Below are 9,099 nucleotides of genomic sequence, written 5' to 3' on the forward strand. Positions count from 1 at the left end.
TTTAGGAGTTTAAAAAATGAATTAGCAAAGAACATATTTGTATTTTACTTTGAATATGTCTTTAAAAATTGTTACCCATGAAAACCTGATGATTCTGTCCTATTGAAGTTGAAATCCTACCTCAGAAAGTTAACTTCATGTAAAAACAGATAGAAGAATATAAAATAGAAGAATATAAAATAGAAGAATATAAAATCAAGATTGCTGTGCATCACCCTATTTAGGAAGAGCTTTTTAAAAGACCTTTTATGACAGATAGTAGCTGGCTTAAGCAGACAGGTATGAGGAGAGGAGGAGCTGGTTTCAGAGGACCAAGGATTAGGTCAGCATTTAAAAAACCAACTTTGCAGCATGATTGCTTTAAAGCCTGCATTTCACATGTTACAATTATTGGTTATTCCAAAGCTCCAAACTGCTATTGTGCAGAAATGGACATTTCAAAAGGCTAAGTAGGTATTGGCTACAAAAGGACCATAAGCTTAGTATGAAAAACATTTTAATCTCTTTACAGTCTAGAAATGTTATTTTGATTTTTGATCTCCAAAATACTTCAACACAAAGGAAATGCAAGTTAACAGTGGGAATTGTAGCTCCCTTCTTAAAATGCATATTGTGTCACTGCTGTTGCACACCTTTGATCTGTTGCTGGTTTGTTGTCATCTGAAGTCTTTCATTGTTGAAAAAGTATCTTACCAATTAGTATTTTCAGTAGTGTTCTGCCATGGTTGACCTGGTGGTCTGAGACCAGATCACATACTAAAAAGCTTACTCTGTCCTTTTTTTCTGGATAATTGCCTTGGGGAGACACTGTACTTATAACCATGTTGAGTTATTTTGTTATGCTAAAATGTCAAAAAAATTGTGAAATTAAGGCCGGCAAGGAGCTAAAAACTAACTGCAACAGGGTTAATCCCCCAGACACATACTCCCTGCAAATTTTAATTATCAGATAATAAATTTCTGCTTTAAATGTGGGACTTTAGATCTTTTCTTGGTGAACGCTTAATATTCACTATATGCTGTCTCAGTAGCAGCCTTCCAGAGTTACTGGCAAAATGAAATTGCTTTTGTTGGCAAAAGAATTTCAGCCTATGTGAAGAAATGAATCCTAGGACACTCACTAAAATTTATTTTGTCTTGCTAAAGAAAATGTTTTGAAGCATGAAGATATGTTTTCGAGAAAAGTGCCAAATCTGTTTCAGTTACTTACGTAAAAGTATCTGAAAGGATAGAAACAGTGTGAAAAAGTTAAAAGAGCTTTGAAGAAAAATAACACACACCTACAAAGGAGTATTTTATCAGTGGGGAAGCACTGTGTCTGCTTAGTTCAGCTCTTCTTTACCCAGTGATGGGTCATATCTTATCATATCATATACATCACATAAGACACAGATGCCAGAATAGAATGGTGAGCGCTGGCAGGGGCTCTGCCTGTATCCCTCTACTTCCCTGCATGTGAGCACCCCAAGGACGCTTTAAGGTGCAATTTAATTCTCCAGCTTGATTTGGAAGGATAACCTTCCCCCTCCTCCCCCGCTGAGGCTGATGTCTGCTCCCTGTGCTGTCCCATTCCATACAGCCAAGTCCTGCCGTTCAGCAGCCCCCATCCCAGTGTGCTCACACCCAGCTGCATCTGCTCCTGCTGCTGCCCTCGTGTCCACCGGGAGGAGTCCGGCCTTCTGCCCTTGACAAATCCTCTTCTTGTCCTGCCCATGAAGTGATGGTAAAAGCATCTCTCCTTCCTTTCTGAGCACTGCCTAGTTTTGAGTGAACATAAACAAAGAGAGGGAAAAGAAAACTTCCTGACAAGCTGTGGAAGGGATAAGCAGAATCTGGCCTTTAGACTACGAATCTGACTTATGTCTTGCTAGACCATGTTAATTACTTGGCATGAAAATGCATGCCAGAAAGGAAGTACAGCCTGAGCCTGTGTACCAAATAAGATTCAAGTGAGGGGAAAAAAATCTCAATAAACAGGTGGTGTATCTGTTACTGCTAGGACATGGCAGATGTTGATTTTCTACAAGTATTTTTCATTGTTGGAAACAGAAATAATTTTTGAGAGAATCTTGTATATGGATGTATGGATATACAGTGTATATCCATATATGAACATATGGGTGTATATCTATTTTTATGCATTATATAAACCTATCTTTATACATATATACATTGTGTCTGTATATGCATATACATATAGATGCCTTGTCATATGGCCTTCATGCTTGTAAGCTAAAATACTATGTAAGTTCTGGTGCTTTCTGCGAAAGAGCTTCAAGAGACTTCCCTGTAGTAAGGAGCTTTTTAAAATAGCCAAGCCTGTCTTTCTCATGTTTAATCACAGCACCTTTAAATGTATATACTTGAAACATTTAATTCCATGAATAAACAATCACATAGCTTCTAAAACTATGTTAATAATCAATATCCAGGCTGGATTTTTTGGTAACTGCTTTATATGAGCTATAGTTGCAGCTGGGAACATTGTAATATCACCTTCAGAAATGGTTTTCATTTAATGTATATCACACAGGGCAAAAGCTAATAAAATTTTTTGCTGAGGTCCAAATGGTTTCCTACCTGATTCTACCTATGGAATAAAAAATATCCTAGTCTACATCATGTTTAATTTTCCACCTCTTCACCAAGCTAGACATTTCTGTGAGGTGGAATACATGTTTCTTCCTTGCTCAGCAACATTGCCACCAGCAAACTCAACAGCTAGAGAATAAGAGGGAAACAAAAAGGCAGAACATCACAAATGCTGAACTCAAGGCTGTTGGATTCAGTATTTGCTTAGTGTCTGGCAAACAAAGAAAATACTCAAAAAAAACCCCAAAACAAAAACAAAATAGAACAGGACAGTTATGTCTGAGAGACAAAATATTTACTTTGGCATTTTGTTATGGGGATAACAGTTTTGTATTTACAATTCATTGCTATGTCTGGCAGACTGATTCACCAAATATATAGTGACACATTTTTCTCTTCCTTTTTCCACTGAAAATGTCCAGTGAAAGCAATTAATTTCCATGAAGTTACTCTAAAATTAGGACCTGAAGTTCTATGACCTGAACAGACAGTGGATAAGACTCCTTTAGCAATGAAATGGAGCAAAAATGAAGATTACTCTGAAGATGCTTCTGTTACTGGGATCTTTGGATATTCTTCAGCCATTGGAGTAGGTATTGCAAGATCATTTCCCATCCAACTTTGTTTCAGTCAGTAATTTTATCCTATCCTATGAGAAATGTGAAAGAAGATTCATATACCTTTAAAGGATATGTGAACTCTTTGGGGAAAATAAAATCACTCAGAATTCCTCTTATTGCACAGATTTCTTCAGCTAGTCAGGAAGGAACTACTGCAGCACAGCAAAGTGGTGAGCTGAGTATGAATGCCAAGTAGAAAGCAAATCTATGACTGCAGCTAAAAGGAAACAACTGTTGCTAGCCACAGCTGCTTCCTTACTTTTAATTTTTTAAAACCTTTTCTAAGATTCATAGTCGATCCTTGTCAAGGAAATGTTCTTCCTTAATTGCCGTACTCAGTTACTGATTTGCTAGGCTGGAAATGAGAGCTTTCCTAAACAGTGTGTTTGATTTTTCCCCTTGGAAGCTAATGGAGCCAAAAGTTATGTTTGTTTGTGCTGTAGCTTCTTCCCTGCTGATGCTGCCTGTTTGAAGCAGCTGATTCTGCTCCATGACTGTCATTCCGTGTGACAGCCTGGAGCTCTGATTTCCTTGGGACTTTCTTTAATGCATGCTGCAGCAGTCCTGCTAAAGCTGCATCTCATTTCCTAGAGATTGACAGAACTTGTAACAGACTCAGAACGTAACAACCCTACAGTTCAGAAAGCTTTTTTCAGCATTTTAATTATTTGTCTATGGTTTATAGCTGTCTTCTTGACCAACCTGTTTTCTTGCAGAATGGTAGATTTCAGAATTTTTGTAGTAAGCCAAAAAGTTCTTAGTGTGCAGGGAAGGAGGAAAGATTTTACAGATAAATCTAACTGCAACAATCTATACTTCTTGGGGTAATGTTTCCCATGAGAAATTATTTCTATTATTTGTAATAAGTATTATGCAACTTACAAAATTGCCAGAATATGATCCAATAGGAATAAGGAAACCTTTATTATGTATTGGAACTAAAGGAGGCCTTAGTGATATGGAAATTCACTATGAAGAAAGGCTACTGTAAGAAAAACTGGCTAAAGTTTAAGGTTAGGGACGTCTCACTCTGATTTAAGTTTGACTATTTATATGCCCACAGAGTTAATCTAGTTTCACATTATCACAATTTTTTGTTGTTTTTTCTTCCCTCCAGATTTTTTCAGAGCTTTTGCTGTTGCTGATCTTTCATGATTTTATTTCAAATGACACAAACAACTGTTCTTAGGCTTATTTGAGGAGAAAAATTCTGTATGTTTTTTCTTTATTGTAGGTCCACCCGGCAACTTTTTTTCCCTACAGTACCAGCTACCCAAGTTGATTCCTGGTTCTGGTGACAGAAGTACAGTGAACTCTTCTCCACCTGAGAGTTTGTGCAAAGGCTCCTATGAAAAAAAATTGACTGATTTTTAATCCATATAGTACAAAATTTATCATTATTGTATAGAGTACATCACAAGTTTTATCCAGCTTTAGAATTTTTCTGTCTTTTAAAGCTGCAGAATCACTAAACATCCTCACTTAAGAGGTTTTCCACATGACTGTACACCTTAGAACCATTTCACTTTATCTGAGCTAACATACACATTCTCTGTAAGACAGTATTGGCATTTTTCAGGTTTAGTTTCAAATAAGCCCAATGCAAAGATAACTATAGCTCTCCACAGAAGAAGTTATCTTAGTCTTCATATCAAAGCAATACATGAGAACTGTACAAGAACCATTTTTATTGTCTGCTCTTGCAGAAGCCACCAAAAAGCATGGGTTATTCTGATCCTTTTCTAACTCTACAGAAATAATCAGAAGAAGGTCTTCACCATCCATCTCAGTGCTGTAGGATTTTTGATCCCCATTTGTCTCACTCACCTGCCAAAAACTTATGAATGTATAAGATTTTTTTTCCTGGGATTTGTGTGATTAAGATTTTAGCCAGGGGCGGTATTAATAATCCCTGATAGAGCCACAATTTACTCATTTCTCAGTGCATGATCTTTAGACTTGACATTATTCCTCAATTTAGACTATTCCAGCTTACTTCCCATGCACAGGCTTAAATATATCCACTGTGATGTATGTTTTCAGTGTCCCAAAGGGATATTACTCTATCTTACCAATACAAGTATCACACTAAGCATAATTTTTTTGAATCCAATCTCTGTTTAATGCAAAATAAATTTTATTGAAGCTTAGTTCAGATGATAATAACTCCAAAAACATCCAGTGAATTTAAAATAACGATTTCATCAGAACCTTTAATATTTCTAATGCATAAGCTGATATCGGCTTCATCTCTACCATAGTGAGGCATTTTATATTTACTCTCTGAGATTTTCTACAGGTAGTGGGGAAGATGTTTGCTATGGTATTTGTACTCATGTATTTTCCAGTTAATTTTTTCAGTACCTCTATTTTGATATCAGATTGTCCTCTTCAGCATGCTACCAAGGCTTGTTTAGATTGTCCTAATGAGGATGGAGCAGAGTATTCTGGTATCATTTGACAAGAGATATGCTGTAGACCTCTGCTCTGAACTACCAGACTAAAAAGTTGATAATCAAGTTACAATTTTGCAGACAGAGAGATTTTTATAGATTTTACTCTGCTACATGTTATGTTGCAATAATATTCCTCAATTTCTCCATTACGGGCTAGGGTTTTTAGTTGCTAAGGCCACTGAAGCTCAATATAAAAAAAAAAATAAAGGAATTCAAGCTGATTCAAGACAGATCAATAAGGTTTAAATCCCATGTTCAGAGGTTTAACAGGAATGGTGAACTGATTTTTTGTGGGGTTTTTTTCCCATCAAAATAGTTACTTGATTATCCTCAGTAAATTCTCCTTTTCCGTGCCCATCTTCTCACAGACATTTGTTCTTCTTTTGTGGTGTTAATGAAGGCAGAACTTTCTGCTTCTCAGAATAAGAAAACAAATACTGAAAATTATTATCACAATCCAGGACTGAAACAAATTTTTTTTTAAAATACCATAGCTTTCAGATTGAATGCTCTAACTCCGCAATTCAAGATGGCTGGTGACATCTTTCTTATTTACCTGTGTACAGATATACACACCAAATGAAGTCAAAATGCATACTCTTAGCTGTACCCAACAGGTCATTGAAAAAAAACCCAAACAAATCAAACGAACAGAACAAAAAAAAACCCAAAACCACATAAACAACAGCCCCAGGTGAGGTAAATAACTTCATCAAAAGTAAAGTCTATAATGACAATGATTTGTGCCAAACAAAAAAATGTGCCTGAAATGGACAAAATTGATAAACACACAACTCTTTTTTAACACCACCTGTATGCATGCATACTACCTCATACAGAGAGAAATTAAGAGAAATATTTTTCTGAAATGTTGAGATTGAAGGAAGAGTAATCTGTAAATACAAAGACTGGAAAGTGTGTATACACTTGTACTGAAAATACAAATAAGCAAATAAATAAATTAAAAATGGAAGCTACTTTTGATGTATGGCATTTTTGCAGACCTTAGATACACTGAAGTGACCCAACAAGCTGTTGTTGAAATCAGCAGTGACAGCTGTCCTCATGATAAAAGAAGTGAAGAAATTTTCAAGAAGATGAAGTCATAAAACAGTGTCATAAACATTTTAGTGTCATAAACATTTGTTTCAAACCTTGCACAGATACACCGTAGATTTTACTTGCTACTGATGTAGGAAAGATGTAAAGTAGAACATCATGGTATCAATCCCATCTTCCTTCTGATGACTTTTTTCCCTGAATATCTTTCCTTTATTTCCTTAATTTTGATTTTTTTTTACAATTAAGCCACTGCTGCATATGCAGAGAATGATTCTACATACATTGTACTCTATAAAGAAATACTACTTAAGGAGAATCAGGGTATGACTACGGAGAGAATAGAGAGATATGCACACAGGCTGTAACAGAGTTAGACCAGAGTCCTTGGCTTACTTTACTTCAAATATTTAAGGGATGTATGCACATTAGGACTCAGTCCTCTCATGTAGTCTATGGAAAGAGCTAGGTATATCAAATAGTCACCCACCTTAACTAAGGTCCAGATAACTCTGTCCAAATAGCCTCCTTTCTCCACTCAGTTTAGCTAATGGTAGATGTTCTGGAGTCTGCGCCCAAAGAGTATGCCTGTAAGCTCTTCCTGTGTGTCTTCAGAACTTTACTACATGGCAAAGAAGAAAGGAGTAATGGCCATAAACTAAAACACAAGAAGTTCCACCACAACATGAGGAAGAATTTTTTTACATTGAGGGTGGCAGAGCACTAGAACAGGCTGCCTAGGGAGTGGGAGGCATTCAAAATCCATCTGGACTCATTCCTATGTCACCTGCTGTGGCGATCCGTTAACCCACTGCTTTTCCTATTTCGCATTGTTCTCCCACTTTTCCCTTGCCCCTAGCCTTGGCCACTCCCTCAGGCTCTCCCTATTGGTTCCTGTACCCCAACCCCACCCAGGGACCGCCCCTGAGCCCCTGAGAAAAAGTCGCTGCGCCCGGACCACAAGGTCTCTCTGCCTCTGAGGGTTGCTGGGACAAGATGTGATTAAAGTCCTCTCAAACTCCTATGGGAGACCCTTCTTGCCTCCCTTGCCATCACTGATTGTAGAGCTGATAGCTGCCGGAGCAAGACCGCGGGGCTGTCTGAAATGGACTCTGGGATGTGACCGCGTCGCATTGCCCTAAGCAGCCCTGCTGAGCTATCAGGAAGCTACAGCCTGCTAAGCTAAATCTAGCAATTACAACAACCTGCTTCAGGTGACCCTGTCTTGGCAGAGGGGTGGGCTGGATGATCTCCCGAGGTCCCTTCCAACCCTAAAAATTCTGTGAAATGAACCTTGACCCATGTTACTTTATCTGAATTTCTCATATTTCAGTTTTACGCCTAAAAATAGACTTGAAGTCCTTCAGCATGAAAGAAGGAAGCAAAGAAGGAAGGTAGTAAGGAAGGAAGGCAAAGACTACACATCAACTCAATAAACCTTTAGGCTGGGTTATGCACAGCTATTGGATTTTATAAACTTCATTTTATCTATTAATAGTTTTGGTTCTATCTTTTCCCTTAGCTACTGTGCTTATTGTCTGCACGAATTTCTCACGTTTTGATCAACAGAGTTCCAGGAGTAAAACATGTATTTCCTTTATGTTTAATTAGATTAATTTGCTGCTTATCAAATTGAGAACCCCTTACATATGCAAGAGAGACTATAATTTACTCACAGAGTTGTTTATTGTTATTGTTTTCATAAGGAACAGCTTAAATAATGCTTTTTAACTATAGGTCATTTGGTTTATGCTCTTTAACTACTGGTTGTTATTAGCTACTAACTCATACAGATTAAAAGAAGGATATCACAAATATTATGTTGTCAAAAAAGACACTAAATAAGTGCAAAAACCTCATGCATAGCTAATGTTTATGATTTATTTGCCTTATGAATGTATTACATTCCAAACAGAATTTGGTTTCTGTAAGGTGATGGGAAACTATATACAGGAAAATTGGCACAAGAAGGGCACGAGTAGCTCAGTCTGGTGTGACTGGGGATGAGTTATAAGTGTGGTTTTCTCTTTTTCAGCTGAGAAGTAAACACAGAAGTTTTGCCTGAGACATAGTCTCAGAAGTGGTAGCCTGCACTGTCTTACCAAAAGGCCATTACATTAGCAGGGTTCGTCAGAGCATACCCACATCTAACCACACTCCCGCCCAGTCCACAGACCCAGAGTATCAGCAAAGGAGATGCACTGGGACAGATTGGGTTTCCTACTGGTGTGGTTTAACCCCAGCCAGCCACCAGGTACCACACAGCTGCTGACTCACTCACCCACCACAGGACTGGGGAGAAAATTGGAAGAGTAAAAGCTATACAACTCATGGGTTGAGATAAAGACAGTTTAATAGGTAAAGCAAAAGCT

The 9,099-nt window shown here is 37.6% G+C and overlaps 1 long non-coding RNA gene across 1 annotated transcript; it reads left to right on the forward strand.

Annotated features, from left to right (window-relative positions):
* The first annotated feature begins 399 nt into the window (after nt 1-399).
* Nucleotides 400-6,635, forward strand: LOC104686825. The gene is made up of 3 exons (XR_751407.4): nt 400-1,723; nt 3,015-3,181; nt 4,447-6,635. It is a non-coding gene; the product is annotated as an uncharacterized LOC104686825 (long non-coding RNA).
* Nucleotides 6,636-9,099: the final 2,464 nt, after the last annotated feature.

This window comes from Corvus cornix, chromosome 1A, assembly GCF_000738735.6.
Source record: "Corvus cornix cornix isolate S_Up_H32 chromosome 1A, ASM73873v5, whole genome shotgun sequence".
Taxonomy (NCBI): domain Eukaryota; kingdom Metazoa; phylum Chordata; class Aves; order Passeriformes; family Corvidae; genus Corvus; species Corvus cornix.